This window comes from Dipodomys merriami, unplaced genomic scaffold (genome assembly GCF_024711535.1).
Source record: "Dipodomys merriami isolate MVZ:Mamm:240054 unplaced genomic scaffold, mDipMer1.0.p SCAF_26, whole genome shotgun sequence".
Taxonomy (NCBI): Eukaryota; Metazoa; Chordata; class Mammalia; order Rodentia; family Heteromyidae; genus Dipodomys; species Dipodomys merriami.
The window spans coordinates 2,127,501-2,144,213 of record NW_027204048.1 but is presented as its reverse complement, the minus strand read 5'-3'; the positions used below and the strand labels follow the sequence as shown (position 1 = coordinate 2,144,213).

The following is a 16,713-nucleotide window of genomic DNA, read 5'->3' as shown; positions in this document are numbered from 1 at the left end:
GCCATAAACATGGCTATCAGATATCTCTCTGTGCGTATGACTGGTGTGGAGTTGACATAGAAGCCATACTCACCCATTACTCCCCAGACTTTGTGGGGTTATCCAGGTTGAACTAGACAACAGTCCTCATCAGGCTGACTCACTGCTATGACAATTTATTAAGTGTTTTCTTTCCTGAGAAGCCCCTGGAAGGTGCTCCTTTAACTAAAGGGTACCAGATTCTAACAGTGTATAATTTTCTTTCTTGAGGGATTTAGTTTGGGATCTTTCATTTCCTGGGATTTTCAGAGAGAGGACAATTTCTAGGTTCTTCTGAGAGCTCATTTAACGCTTTGTGAATCCTTGGAGCAAAATTTAGGAGCATTCTTCATGCTTGACTTAGGAATGGCACTGACAAAAGAATTATCTGTAAATGTCAACTTACTCTTCTTATGGGCTGTGATAGAAGAGGGAAGAATGGTAGAGATTTTGTTTCAGGTTTTGTTTCATTAAATTATGATTATATATTTTGTCTCAGAGACTTGTGTGCTAGTTTAGAATAGCTCTTTTTCTTCTATGTCATGTGGCATGATATGACCAAATTGAGCCTGGTCTGACGTTATTATTTTGCAAGTCAGATGCTACTTGACCATCTTTGGACATCTAGAAATTAAGATGTGGCTTATGCATTGAGCACAAATGAAAACTGCATAGAAAAGGTGTTTAAAAATTAATGAAAGTTAATGCAGTTTAACTGTTATTAGAGCAAGGATTAGTGTGGGAAAAAAACCTATGTCCTAAAAGGGGAAGAGTAAGTGAAAACACTACTTCCTGAAATAACTTGGCAATCTAACAGTCATGATTTCTGTGTAGCATAGTAAACTACACATAGCCTGGGCCAACAGCTGATGTACTGATGAGCTACTTATTCCAAATGAAATTCTTGCCCTCAGAAGCATCTTTGATGAGGTTATAACCCATTATAGCCTCTTATCATGAAAACAAATGGAGACAAAAGATGGCTGCCAGCCTACCCACAGGTGCTCATGGCTTTTACTCGCTCATTCTTTGCTGTATCAGTCAGTTTTCCACAGCTACAATGAAATGCCAGAAGCTGATGCATTATATATGAAAAAGAGGTTCATTTATTTCACAGCCTTTGGAGGCAGCACGTCTAAATAGACTAGTTCAACCTCTGTGATGGTCCTAGGTTTTTCACATCCTTATGGGAGCTTTGTAACATGAAGGGCTCAGAAAGAGGAAAAGGGAGAGATGCAGAGAGAGAGAGATGGAGGGGGAGGGAGGGAGAGAGGGAGAGAGAGAGAGATTGGGCCCTGTTAAACATGAAGCTAGAGAGCAGTCTTTCTTCTTTAAAAAATTATTATCTTTAGCCGGGTGCTAAAAATAAGGCTCATGGCTGTAATCCTAGCTACTCAAGAGGCTGAGATCTGAGGATCATGGTTCAAAGCCAGCCCAGGCAGGAAAGTCCGTGAAACTCTTATCTCCAATAAACCACCAGAAAACTGGAAGTGGTGCTGTGGCTCAAGTGGTAGAGTGCTCACCTTGAGCTGAAGAGCTGAGGGTCAGTGCCCAAGCCCAGAGTTCAAGCCCCACACTGACAAAAATAAAAATAAAATAAATAAATAATTATTATCTTTAAATAGTTGTACAGAGGGGTTTCAATTTAACATGTCAGTTTGTGAGTACAATGCATCTTGAATGATGTCACCCCTTCCATCATTCACCACATCCCTTCCAATCCCGCTCATCCCTTCAATTTACCTGGTTCCATTCTCTATTTCTTTTACGTGTGTATGTGTGCATGTATGTGTGCGTGTGTGTGTGTGTGTGTGTGTGTGTGTGTGTGTGTGTGTGTGTGTGTGTGTGTGTGTGTGTGTGTGTGTGTCCTGGGGTTTGAACTCAGGGCCTGGGTGCTGTCCTTGAGCTGTTTTGTTCAAGAATAACATTCTACCCCTTGAGTCACAACTCCATGTTTGGCTTTTTGTTAGGTAACTGGAGACAAACAGTCTTGTGGACTTTCCTGGCTGGACTGGCTTCTAATTGTGATCCTTAAATCTTAGTCCCCTCAGTAGTTAGAGTTATAGGCATGAGCCACCAGCACCTGGCCCTGGTACCATTTTCATATCTGGACATTGAATATAATGACTGCATTCGCCCACCCTTCCCCTCTCTGTTCTCCTTGCCCTTTTCTAACAACTATTTTACCTTTGCAGGAACTAACTCACTTTGAGGGCCAGTATCCATTCCTTCTAAGGGCAGCAGCCCAGTGAGTTAACCACTTTCCCCTACGCTCCACATCTTAGAGGTTCTATGCCACCTCTCAATCTTAACCACATTGGAGGCCCAGCTTCAACATAGCAGTGTTTGGGGAGCAAGCCACATCCAAAGCACATGTTAGCATCGCATGCTTTATCATGAGTGTCAATGATTTCATTTGGAGATATGCACCTTGAGATTTTAAACCACAGTTAATTCTATTGATTTGAAGGGCCTCAGGTAACACAAACAGAAACCTCTTAAGATCACAGTGCAGCTGAATGCAGGGAAACTCAACCATTGTGAGTTGATGAAGACCCAAGCATTATTTGTAAATGATGATGTTATCGTGGGTAGGTGAGCTCTATATTCCAAACCCAAGAGTTAAATCTGGATTTGAGATTAGAGTCAGTGAGCTGTGGTGTGGGCTTTGGAGATGGGTCCACAGGGCTGTGAGCTTACTGAAACATATCATTTGTTGGAATGCTGATGGTGCAGCCCAGTCCAGGTAGCACAGACTGTGATCTCCATGGAGACAGCTTTCAAGTTTGTCCATCTTTATTTACCCAGAGCCTAGACCCAAGTTCACACTCAATAAATATTAATGGACTGATTGATTCTAGAGAACATGTAGCTTCATTCAGTTTATTAATGGACACAATTAATACTGTGAAAGGTTAAAAGAGAGTCCCTGGGACTTTTCCAGCTTTCTAAAGGAGACAACCTCCCTCCCCCCTCATCTTTTGCTTTAAATTTCTCCTAACTTAAGATAATGAATGGCTATGGCTAAGAGATTATCTGTTGCATTGTTCAAAACAGTGTGAGACAATTTATGCACTAGGGGTAATTTTGAGCATTTGGTGTTCAAATTTTGGGGGTTCCCTTGGTCTTCCATTTCGTGTAATTATTTATTTATTTTAACCTCTGACCTTGAATGTGGTTTTGTCCAGGTTTGAAGCTGGCAGAAGTGCTACATGGTGGCTTGTATCCTGCTATGAACTCAGATTTATCTTTCACCGTTGCTCACTATAGGTTGTGCTTCTTGTTGTGCATGCCCAGTAGTTTACTGTTTCTTTTTTCAATAAAGATGTCAAGGGGTAGATCTATGCCTCTCCATTTCTTCTTGTTCAATTCTGTACCTTTGCCCTATTTGGCTTTCAGTTGGATTGTAGATGCCCCAGATAAAACCCTTCTGTTAGTAGATGGCCATTGGTATATAGAGTATTATATGTATATTTATTATGGATACATAAAATGCATAGCCAATTTATCTAAATCTATGTCTATATCAATACCTCTAAGAAAGTGTGCCATTTTATTCTTTTTCTTTGAAGACAGCTTCTGATTTATGTTCATTTTAGTTTCTCAATGATATAAGACTCAAAAGAATTTTCCTGAGCAGTTTTTTCTATTTTATTTTATTCTACTTTCCAAAGAATAGGCAAGTGGGCCTTTGAATGCCCTCTTGTGTTGTAACCAGGCTTTGTGTTTAGATCTCACATTGCTTCCTGCTTTCTTCTTCATGTTGAGGATGTCCAAGTGCAAGTGAAGGGGAAATAGAAGCATCCATGGGCAGAGGGCTGCCAGGGCTTCAAAGACTGCTCTGCATTGGACCCTGCCTGTGTCATTGATGGTATGCAGGACTGGGGAGAATATAAGGGAGCGGCTAGGGTAGGGGAATTGGACATTTGTTGTATGATGAAGAATAGTTTTGGTCCTCAGCTTTGTGTTGTATGTGCTTCCTGGTGGAAATCCATATGTGATATGTCTCCCATAAGCTCGGGTGAATCCTTCAAGTTTCTAGAGTAGAATATCTCAGTGGCTCAAAGAAATTCTTGCAGAAGGAGCTAGAAGAGGAAGACCTTTCTCTTGTTGTCCTAATAGTCCTCTCAGAGTTTACATGCAAGGGCAGCACTCTGCTGCCCTTGCATGTAAAATGCCCCATATATGCATTTCATCCCTGCTGCAAGAGCTCCAGAGGTTTCCAGTTAGTAAAGATTGAAAAGTGGCACTACCTGAAGATGCAAAGCCAGGTTTTCTTAAGTCCAGACGCAAGACCCTCCATTTTGTTCTGCTCTTAAAAATGATCCCTTAGATGTTTTTGAATGAAACAACAACCCCAAAATCTGGTTACTGGAAAATAATTATAAATGTAATGGGGCCAAAGCTAAAGAGGTTGAAGGTCAAAGCCTTTATATGAGCCGAAAATAATTATAGAACATTTTGTAATTTGAATTTTAACAGATACTTGGATCAACTTTTGAAAGAAGGAAATACGTGATCAAAGCCAAAAACACAATTGTAGAAACATCTGTAAGGACAAACTGTTTTCCATATGACCCCTTACTTATTTTTTAAATAAAAATAACACTGAAAAATTGTGACACAAAAGATTAATGCACTCTGGTTGCAAAATCTCATGCAGCATAAAGTTAAAAATGGAAATGCCCTATCACCTTCATTTTCCCTCTACCATTTCACTCCTTGAAATAACTTTACCCATCTAAGATGCACATTTTATATAAATGGTCAAACATCTAGCTTCACATTTAGAAAAACAAATATTGTTTCATTCCACAAGGAAATTATAATTCCAATTTTGTTCGGCAGCGTTTTCTAAAATAATAGTTGGCCACAGACCATTCTGCATCAGTGCTTTTGAGATCCACAGCATCCTACTTAGTAGTATTTCCAAGCATCCTGTATCTGAAGCCTGGCTTTACCACTTCTAACTTATGTGACTTTGAGCAAGTATTTCATCTTCTCTTGCCTCATTATTCCTTACTGCAGAGGAGTGGTATATTAACCAGCTCTCCATTATTTTAATAAAATACCTGAGACAATCAGCTTACAAAGACATTAAGATTTATCTTGGCTCACAGTTTGAGAGGTTTAAGGTCCATTTCCTTGGGCCTGTGGTAGCACATTTATGTAGGAGAACATGACAGAGTGAAACTATCTTATGATCATCAAAAAACAGAAGGACTGAAATGCGGTAAATGACACTTTGTTTTTTTGGCTAGCGCTCTACCAACTGAGCTGTGCTTCCAATTTCCAAGCCTTTACCACATGAGCCTTTCGGGAATGTTCCAGATTCAAATGATAGCAGACAATAATAGTATTTGTCTCATAGCATTGACAGGAAAACAAACTGAGTTTATATTTGTGAAAACACAAATGTCCCTAGCATTTAGTAAGCAATCACTAAGTAATTACTGTTCTTATTCTTATTGATGATTTTGATTTATTTGACACATTTGGCCATTCGTTTTTGCCAAATTTCCGGAAATTTATGTCAAGTAAGACCTTTTATAGAGAGAAACAGATACTTGAAATGGACCGCTGAGAAAAGAAGTATAATTTTTCAATATGCTTTTGAAAAGCATATATTTTCATTGTGGATTGATTAGCATTTAAAAATACTGTTTCAATTTAGTTGGACATAACAGTATGTGAAGGTATCCTTTTGCCTATTATTCTCATCCATCCTAGGGGTTATTTGCTTTATGTATGTTTTCCACTTGCGTTAAAATAATATATATAGTGCTCGCTTTGGCAGCACATATACTAAAATAGGAACAATAAAGAGAAGATTAGCATGGCCCCTGTGCAAGGATGACACGCAAATTCGTGAAGTGTTCCATATTTTTTTTGTTTCTTTTGTAAGTTCTTCCTTCTATGGTATACCCCTGTTGTCATTGTATTTGATTTTGATACCTTGCATCTTGTATGTAAATGTATCTAATTTGGGGAGGGGAAGGGGAATAACAATGCTGAAACAAGGACACAGGATGTCCCATTGCAACAATGAGACTCACAAGGCACTGTTGGAAATGTACTTTACAACTTCAAGGGGTGGAGGGGGGGGGAAGGGATAGCAGGAAAAAAACAGAGGGAGTAACAGTGCTCAACAAGAAATGTACTCATTGCCTTACTCATACAACTATAACCCGTCTGTACAATATCGTTACAATAAAATAAAAGTTTTAAAAATTATAGCCACACCTCCAACCCTAAAATAATATTTAATTAATAATAAATTTAAGCATCTTTATCATACAAAGAATAAGAAGAAATGTTTTGTTATTTATAAATGTAAAATACTTTATATATGCTAATTTTGGGCTATATATTGTTTTTATTGTCTTTTGACTTTTGAGTGTGTCTTTGGCAAACCAAAAGGTTTATACATTTTATACAGATAGAGCTATCTGCTTTTTTAATCTAAGTTTTGTATCTTACTAAGGAAAGCTTTTCCTACTTTCTGGCTATAAACTTACTTTTGGATTTCTAAAAACTACACTACTGTATTTTTTAAATATTATTATTAGTGTGCTTGCGTGTGCGTGTGTGTGTGCGTGCGTGTGTGTGTGTGTGTGTGTGTGTGTGTGTGTGTGTAGTGGGGCTTGAACTCAGGGCCTGAGTACTGTCCCTTAGCTCTGTTGCTCGAGGCTGGTGCTCTACCACTTCAATTATGTCTCTACTTTGACATTTTGGTGGTTAATTGGAGAGTCTCATTGCTGGCTTCAAACTGTGATCCTCAGATCTCAGCTTCCTGAGTAGCTAGGATTATAGGTGTGAGCCACCAGCTTGCTTTTCTCTTTTTGAAATTCTTTTTCTTTTTAAAGTTCAGTATAATATAATCTTGTCTTTTTCATAGATACATAGAATAAAGATACTTGAGCAAATTTCAGTGTGACATTTTCAGAGAAACCGACAGAATTAATGTTCTAGCATCAGAAAGCATTCATAAAACAAAAAGAAAATCTAAAGAACTTAGTGATGAGCTCTACATTTTCAGAAAGACAGTCTTAACTTTTTAGAACCACAAAGTCACCAATAAAGCAAAAAGAAAATTTCAAGAATGCACTGATTAATTAACTCACTTTTGAAAACTAAGTAGCTTTGTTAGTTCTTTCTTTTTATCATATGAGAATGTAAACCTTACAAGACAGTACCAAAGGCAATAAGTTCTCACAGAAAATAGTTGAGTTTTGTTTTTTTACTGCCCTCCTCATAGCTTCAAACTGAGTTAAAAGTAGAGATTTGATTCTGTTAATAGGATATTGTTTTTTTCCCACATCCTTGGGAATTTCAGAAAACATATTCAGTTGAAAGAGTTGAGTCATTTAGCAAATTGAAAGTATATCCGAAGAACATTAACCTGAAAGTCCCTTTCTTGTGCTTTGGTGAAGTTAATAAAAGTAGATTACCCTGTTTGCAAACTGCAGGTCTACTTCTAATTTCTCTAGATGAGACCAAAAATGGCTTATTCTATGTGGCAGAATGTGCCACAGATTTGGCCAGAGCAGATCATACAGGAAGCCTTTCTGCCTTTACCCTTGTATGGGAACTTAACTCATTTTTTAATTTGAATTTTGTAATTGACACATAATAATAATAATAATAATAAATACTTATGGGATGCAATATGACATTTCAATACATGAATACACTGTGCAATGATCGAATCGTGGTGATTGGCACGCCCATCACCTCTAACATTTATCATTTCTTTGTATTTGGGATCATTCAAACCTATCAGCTCTTTTGAAATGTACAACTTACTGTTGTCAGCCATAGTTGTCCAACCATTCTGTAAGAAATGAGAAATGATTCCTCCTGTCTAACTGCACCTCTGTACCTATTCACCACACTCTTTCCTTTCTCCTTTTCCCCACCTTTCCCAGCTCCTAGAAACCACCATTCAGTCTGCTTTTATGAGATCCACTTATTTAGCCTCATCATTCCAGCAAGAAGGTGTCTATCTGTATCTGTTTTATTTCACTTAATGTGATGTCCTTCAGGGTCATCAATGTTGATGTGAATGTCTTGACTATTCCACTTTTAGTTGTTTGTCTTATCTAAGCCATTTTCATAAGCTGGATCTGATTCAGGGAAAAGGTTTTTTTTTGCTTATAATGCAGAAAGTTCATGAAATATTATTTTGGGGACTTCGCATACCATTTTTTTAACCAGGCGTGGGGCCTGAACTCTGGGCCTGGGTGCTGTCCCTCAGCTCTTCAGCTCAAGGCTAGCGCTCTACCACTTGAGCCACAGCGCCACTTCTGGCTTTTTTTTTCTGCTTATGTGGTGCTGAGGAATCAAGGCAAGCACTCTACCACTGAGCCACCTTCCCAGCCCCTTCCCATACAATTTTAATGCATTTTTATTGTTATTGTAAAAGTGATATACAGAGGGGTTACAGGTATATAAATCAGATAAAGAATATATTTCTTTTTAAACAATATTACCCCTTCCTCACTTTCTCCCAGTTTCCCTTGTTATTTTAATTACTAAAAGTCAAATGATTATTGAAGAAATTAGATGCATACTTACAATTCAGGAAGAATTGTCTTCTTTAAACTCTTGAAACTTGGTAGGAGGCAAATTCGTCACATGGATCAGAGCATTGTTTGAAAAGGACTTGAGAAAGCACTGCATTTCTTCTTTTCAATGTTGAGGATCAGAGCAAGGACCTGACATAGTTGGCCAATATTCTCCCTCTTAGCACACCTGGGCCTCTGGCTTTCTTCCTTCTCAACTTCATTTTATATTTCCTTTTCCTTCTATTCTGTTCTGTTTTCTGTGTTCCTAATCTTTCCATTTTCCCCTCTCTTTTGACTTTCTTCCTCCTCATTCTTAGCATTTGAGTTTTGCAGACAAGCTTTCCAGAATTTATAAAGAAGATAGATAATAACTTGGCTTACATTCTAATTCATGCTTTGACTTTTCATCTTACTTTATTTGGAGCAAGAATACTGAATGATTATGGGAATACGTTTAGGTTCAAATCAGCACAATTGAAGCAAGATTCTTGATAGGTCAACCTGTTTGAATACTACCCAACCTTTGTGCTTGTAGGTTGATAAATTAGTAAGACGTTAAACCCAGGGACATATAGGATTCTCATATTGAGATTTGAATCCTGGGTTTTAATCCTGGATTTTCTATCTTGTAACTATAACTTTGGGCACATTTTTTAACATGCTACATCTTAACTCTGCTATGGTAAGATGAAGGATAATGTTTATCTCTCATGTGATTCTAAGATTTTAATTAGTGCTTGGTTCAGGGCCTGGTTCTATGAACTAACTCCACAGAGGTAGTTATTTTCTAGTTTGATGCTCTGGTAATAAATTACTAAGGAAAAGAGTATGGGATATTCTTATCTAAATGTATGCTGAATCTCAATTGAAGTAAATTATCATACAATTCGATGTGTACGCATGTCCCAAGGTTTGTTAGTAGAATTATAGACATGATTTTAATCACTACTGGGTGGGCATGGAAGTTTTCTGGAACATTCACCTGTTTTGAGCCTTTCTGCCTCAAGGTATTACTGAAAATTCTTTTATTATCCTTAGAACAGTTCATCTCTTTAAATTGTTCTGAGGTTTAAAAGAAACTTGGTTTATGGATTCATTTGGATGGTTTTAGTGGTTTCTTTTGAGATGAGGGTTTTACTGAAGGAAAGGAGAAGTATTGGCACCCCTATTTCTCCTTAGCTTAAACCTAGACACATGCATTCATGTTTTTCTTTTGCATGGAGAGGATTACAACTGCTAAAATGATTTGTTTTATATAAAAACAGGTTTTAAATTTGATATATGTGAGAGGCAAAGAGAGATTCTAGAGAAATTGAATTCTTCCTTATGCAACAGATTGCCATCCATATTATTATAACCGCAGGCCAATACATTGCATTTCCTGTGAGAGAAGCCAAGGGTTGCACAGGAGAATGGCAGGGGAAGACCTTTGTCTTTAATCAAGGCACCAGCCAGCAAAAATAAAAGCACACTGACTTCTTTTGAGTCTATCTCAGTGGTCTGAGGACAGACAGAATGTGTGGGAAAGAGAGCAGAGAGACCGAGAGAGAGACAGAGACAGAGACAGAGACTTAGAGACAGAGAGAGAGACTTAGAGACAGAGAAAGAAAGAAAATCAATGAACTGATCTTACTCAAATTCCTTAAGCCTTTAGTAAGGTATTAATATCCCAAATTGAAAGCCATAGAGTCATCTCAGCCTCAATTGGTAAATGTAAAGGAGAAGGAAGAAAGGGGCCTGAGCATTGGGTGGGAGTGAGTGGGAGGGAAGAATGTGGAGAATGACAGTTGTGTTCATCAGCTTTTGTAGTCCTGGCAAGACTTGAGTGGAGTCAAGTACTCAACTGAGCTTTTCCCACACTTAGCTTTGGACCATTTGTGCAAAGAACAACAATAAAAAAAAATTAGTGCAGGAATTTAAAAAAAAACCAACTCATCTGAGGGTCTTCTCCAGCTTAAGGAGCTACTGCCCTGTTGATAAAACCATCAACACAATCAAATGCTCCCTCTAAAAGTCTGCCAGGCACATATGGTGATATTACTATTATTATTATTTTATAGTCTATGTTTTCCAGTACTGTGGACCTGCCATCCCTTGTTATTCCCTTGAAACATTCTCTTCGTGGACAAAAGTAAATGTTCTTGAGTTTAGTTTTATGCTGAGAGGATATTGCTTCTTCTTTTTTTTTTTTTTCCTGCTTATGTGGTGCTGAGGAATAGAACCCAGGGCCTCAGGCATGCAAGGCAAGCGCTCTACCACTGAGCCACCTTCCCAGCCCTAATATTGCTTCTTATTTAGTTGACATGCCCAGTTGCTCCAAGATGTATTGATTTCCATGTAGTGTGAGTTCGGGCAGTGGCCCCTTTTCCATCCCAGCTTGACTAAGCAGGGCAACCCTGCCTTAGTTATCTCTTCCAGGAATGCCATGAGCTTCGGGGAGTAAGTAGTTCAATAGCTAAGTGGTTTCCTAATGTTGGAATAGGAGTTCTTATGCTTCCTTATTTTGTTTGAAGTAAAGACTTGAACTATTAGACAATCCATATTGAAATGTCATGCATTCCATAAATGAGAATAAACACTGTCTTGTCTATGCGATTTGCATATAACCTTTCCTCTGTGAGTGTGGATAATTTCAAAGTGATTTTTAGAAGTAGATTATATATCTTCCACAATGATTTACCCCTCACGTTATCTTTGTGTTTGCCTTTAATGCTGTAGCAGTGGGAGGAAGAAATGGTGAATTATATACTATTGGATTGGAAGCTGAACAGGCTCACATATGAGGGGGAAAAAGACATGTGACTTTACTTTCCCACAATTCAAAAAATATATTTTTTGTCTTGGAGAGCAGAATATCAACCTTTCCAGGCAAGCTTATAGAACTATGGGTCATCTCAGAAAGTTCAGCATTGTTGGGGCTGGGAAGGTGGCTCAGTGGTAGAGTGCTTGCCTCACATGCATGAGGCCCTGGGTTCAATTACTCAGCACCACATAAGCAGAAAAAGCCAGAAGTGGTGCTGTGGCTCAAGTGGTAGAGTACTCGCCTTGAGCTGACAAGCTGAGGGACAGTGCCCAAATCCAGAGTTCAGGTCCCACGACCGGCAAAGAAAAAGAAAGAAAAGAAAATTCAGCATTGTCTATTGATTTAGGATCCCTCAGGTGGTATTTCTGTTTCTGAACAGAAGGTATGATGAGTGCTTCAGGGCTGACACAGTAGCATAACAAGGAGAGAGGATGTACCTGTGGCCTTTGTGATCATTCCTCTATGGTGCTGGTTGTTTCTCTTGCTGCTTGCTCTTGTCCACCAGTCCATGCATGTCACAGTTTGTACTATCGTGTATTCCTAACCAGGTTCTGTCACCTTCCCAGGCCTCTCTGCCAGGATGTTCTTGAAAATTTGGAGACACAGAAATGAAGGAGGCTGGCCCCAGTTCTTTGCAAACACTATGAAGCTCTATTTACTTGATTATTCTCTACCTGTCTAGGCTTGGGGTTTCTCTGACTTTCTTGGATACCTTTGTTATCTGACATCTAGAGTCAGGGGTCTTCTGTTTTGCCTCCAAACCTTTTTCAAGGCTCTGTGTTTCTCATATTGGCTTTCTGTCTGTGTCTTAACTTTTTCCAATGTGAGCAGAAGGAATATGAAAAGTGGTTTTACTGATTTCATCCTCTAAATAAATTCCCTCATACATGTAGATCTCAAATTTTCTCTATTACTTTTGACTTTGAAATATGTAACATAAATGATGTTGAAAGAATCTCAACAATGGATATCTAAAGTCAACATCTGGACTCGACCTCTGTTTAGTATTTAATTGGCAGAAAGTAAACTTACCACATCATGTCCCTTTTTTCCTCCAATAAAGTATTTTCCCTAAAACAAAGGCACCATATCCTCAAAAGGGTCAATTATCCTGTTATCTTTCTGACTTATTATCAATAGCACTTTGCTGTCTTGGTCTAGAATCTCCACTGGTAGTAGTGCTGGGGTTGGAGGTGGAGAGGTAGTTATTCATTGTATGGGTACATCTTTTTAATGTTTTCTATCTCTAGTCTTCTTTTTATTTTCTGTGTTGGAAAATACGTGATTGGCCATCGTCTTTGGGAATTTTCTGTCCTATTTGTCTGTGCTAATTGTCTTTTTCCACTGGCACATGAAGCTTTTTCCTTCTCCTTTTCCTGATGAGACCTGGAAATTTCATTTTTCCCAATGCGTAGATCTTCCTCTTTTTGAGCCTTGCCAGGTAATATGTATTTATCATGCTCTATTTTCTTACCCGTATACTAATTCAAAGAAACCAGCTCAGGTATCACTAATAAAGAACATATTTGAGAAAAAAAACAATGGCCTTAGTTTTACATAATCTCATTTCTTGGCACAGATTCTTGAAAAACAACAATATTCATTTGGGTTTGACTTCTCAGTTGTCTATCTTGTATCTTTTACCACATAATAGATTATGATCAAATTCTAAAGGTTTTAAATTTAAAAAGAGTACACGGGAAAGCAACAAAGAATTAAAATCCAGTTCAAGTTTTCAGAATTCAAATATGTCAAGTATAAAAGACACCAAATCTGAGTAGCTTTATGCTTCATACTTCTTATCACATTAGCACTCATTTTAGCATGTTTCATCATAGTTCATTGTAGATGTTTTGTAACCATAGTAATTGGTGTGTGTGTGTGTGTGTGTGTGTGTGTGTGTGTGTGTGTGTGTGTGTGTGTGTGTGTGTGTGTGTGTGTGTGTGTGTGTGTGTGGTATGTGTACTGGTCCTGGAGTTTGAGATCAGGGTCTGGGTGTTGTCGCTGAGACCTTCTGCTCAGGCTAGTGCTATACCACTTGAGCCACAGCTCCACTTATGTCTATCTTCAGTGGTTAATTAAAGATAAGAGTCTCATGGACTTTCTCCTGTCCCTACTGGCTTTGAACTGCAATCCTCAGATTTTAGTTTCCTGAACTGTAATCCTCAGGGTTACAGTTGTGAGCCACTGGTGTCCAGCAGGTGGGCATTTTGTTCTCTTCTTCTTCCTCTCCTTTCCTTTCAGATGTTTTCTATTCCTCTCCTGAGCCCTTGCAGCCTCTGACCCTTGTGGTTGGCAGGCATTGTGATTACTCACCACTCTTTAATTTAAAACTAGGAACCACCCCCCACACATATATAAGGGACCTATTAATTGTACCCCTCAGAAAGTTTTAATGATTCATTTTAATATGTCTAGTTATAGTGTTTTTAAATATCAAAGTAAACAAGAGTTGGATAGTAGTTAAAGCAATAAAATGTATTTTATTCATAACTATTGCAATATGGGAAAGAGATCTTAATGTAGACCTGGGCTAAATTCCAGATAAAACATGGATAAAAGAGAATGCATAGCCAAGAATAAGGATGTGGGTCAGTGGGTGGACCATTACTAGGAAGAAGTGTGTTGAGGGATGTAAGTGGGATTCTGAACCAACCTATCAGGACTTTTGTTGAAGACACACCAGGGTAGCTGGATATGGAAAGAGGAAAGATAAGGAGGACTGGGGATTTGGGCTAAACTAATTTAGCACAATTCTTTCTAAATGTGTGCAGTGAAGGATACTGAAGTCTAAAAGTTACTCCTAGTTGAAGAAGTGTTCAAAGAGAACAAGTAGAGTTTGATTAATTAGAGGATCTTTGTCACAGAGTATATCCTATTATTTAGTTCTGGTCTTCCACACATGGTAACATAATTGCTTTAAATTATAAATTGCTAAATTATAAACATTATCAGAACAATTTAAAGGATAGCATATGGAAGCACTCATGACCCCCAAGAAATTAATTGCACATGTTACCTAGAAATTATTTTGACATTTCATATTTCTATGGTTATTTTTAATGCCCTGTTCGTTTATTTTCAGATGAACTCATGACCTAATCTAAATACTCAACTAGCTCTGTGAAATCTCTGATTGATAACCAGCAGAGTTCAAATCATCATTCCTTTTCTGTAGAAAAAGATGGAGATATATAGGAAATTACTATTTAAATTTCAAGAGTTTCTTTGAGTCAAACAGAACCTTAAATCTCTGTACTGCAAAGCTGTGTTAGCCAGACACAGAGCTGTTAAAACTCAATTTAAACCGCATCCCAAAATCTCAGTGTGGTGTGGCTGGTTAGATAAATACGCATATATAAATGAACCTAGAAATTATTGCTGTCAGCTTCTTTTGTGTGTGATATCTGAGGAATGGGCGATGCCCTTTCCCAAGTACTTCAGTTTAAGCAGGATCTGGGCCTTTTATTAGTAAGTGGTACAGTATCTTTTTTACTGCAGAAAAACACAACCATAATAGGTTGAAGAGCTCATTTTTGATGCCTGGAGGCAAACTATCAAAACTGAGTTTTATACTCCTAGGAAATATTGACTTCAAACTTAGTGGAGATTATTTTGTGTGTTTTGGGTTTTTTTTTTAAATAAATCATCAAAGAAAGAAATGAGTTTACAGTTAAGTGTGTACCATTTGGTGGTGATCACATCCAAGAAGTTAAAGGAAAAACTGACACAAACATTTCTTTTCTTTTTTAAAAAAAAATGTTTTTATTGTGAAAATACCATACAGAGGGGTTACAATTACATGGGCAAGGTAATGAGTACATTTCTTATCAAGCATTGTAGCCTCCTCCTTTGTTTCCCCTTATCATTCTTTCCCCCTCACCCACCCCACCACCAAAGTTGTAAAGTTTGTTTTTCGACATAACGTCTTGTGCATCTCATTGTTTCAATGGGTCCACCTGTATCTCTATTTAAACAATTTGTTTTTTCCCTTCCCCTCCACAGAGTATATAATGGGTTTTACTATGACCTTTTCATATATGTACACAATCCTTTGACCCCATGCTCTGTCCTTCAATCCCATTCTCTGTCCATTGCTCTTTTCCCCTCTCTTCCCTCTGGTTTTCCTTTCCACAATCTTCCATTTATCTTCATGTCCATCTTTTTTTCTTTAGATGTGATTTAGGTTGCACATATGACAGAAAACATGATATTTGTCTTTCTGCGTCTGGATCATTTTACTTAACATTTTGGGAGCTTTGCTGATTGATTCCTTTATCAATATCTTTAAAACTTTTTTATCTCCTGTTAACTAATTTAGTTCCAGTACTACACATTTTTCCTGCAAACAATTTCTTTTTTATGGCTAAATAATATTTCATGTTGTACATAAACTTCATCTGTCCACCAATTGGTGGTTAAGTCTATAACTAGGCATTTGTGAATAGGCTGATTCCATAATTTGGTTACTGTGAATAATGCTGCAATAAATATGGGTATGCTGGTGACTCTGTTGTTTGCTTATACTCCATTGTGTATATGCCCAGGAATTGTTTAGCAGGATTGTGAGATAGTTATATTTAGGAACCTGATTTCCATAGTGGCTGCACTAATTTATATTCCTGCCAATGGTGGGTGTTCTTTCCCCTACATCTTCACCAGCATTTGTTTTTCTTGACTATAGACATTAAAACTACAGTGAGACAGAATCTCAGTGTCGTTTGGATTTACATTTCCTTTAAGATTGGCGATGATGAAAATTGTATTTGTTGACCATTACACTTCTTTTGATAATTGTCTTTTTCCACTTGCCCACTTATTAATTGGGATATTTTTGTTTAATTTTGAGCTTTTTGTATATTCTATATATCAATCCCTGGTCCCATTCTGTAGGCTGTCTTTTTATTTTCGTAATTATTACTTTTGATGTATAGCTTTTTGATTGGATCCAATTACAGTCATCAGTTATTGCTTTTATTTTCTGGTCTATTAGACAAAGTTGTTGCCTAAGCCTATGTCTACAACTTTTTTCCCTTCTTGATTCACACAGTAGATATTGTACATGTTGACAGTGCTATATTTATGTACCCTCACACCTTCTTTTTTGGTCAGTCTAGCAGGAGAATCTTCTTTTGTTTATTTTTTTCTTTTCTGTGCTGACACTAGGGTTTGAACTCAGGGATGCATACTTTCCCTTAGCATTTTCACACAAGGATGGTGCTCTATGAATTGAGCCATACCTCCTTTTTCAGTGTTTGCTGGCTAATTAGAGATAAGAGTCTTTCAGATTTGTCTGCCCAGGATGGCTTTGAAACAGGATCATCA

At 37.8% G+C, this 16,713-nt stretch overlaps 1 protein-coding gene and 1 non-coding gene across 7 annotated transcripts in view; both read left to right on the top strand.

Moving 5' to 3' along the window:
• The window catches only part of Ntrk2 (neurotrophic receptor tyrosine kinase 2), a 370,633-nt gene that overhangs the window by 84,607 nt on the left and 269,313 nt on the right, over nucleotides 1-16,713 (top strand). The window lies entirely within an intron of this gene.
• LOC138837053 (U6 spliceosomal RNA) lies at nucleotides 5,800-5,906 on the top strand. The gene has a single exon (XR_011375151.1). It is a non-coding gene; the product is annotated as a U6 spliceosomal RNA (small nuclear RNA).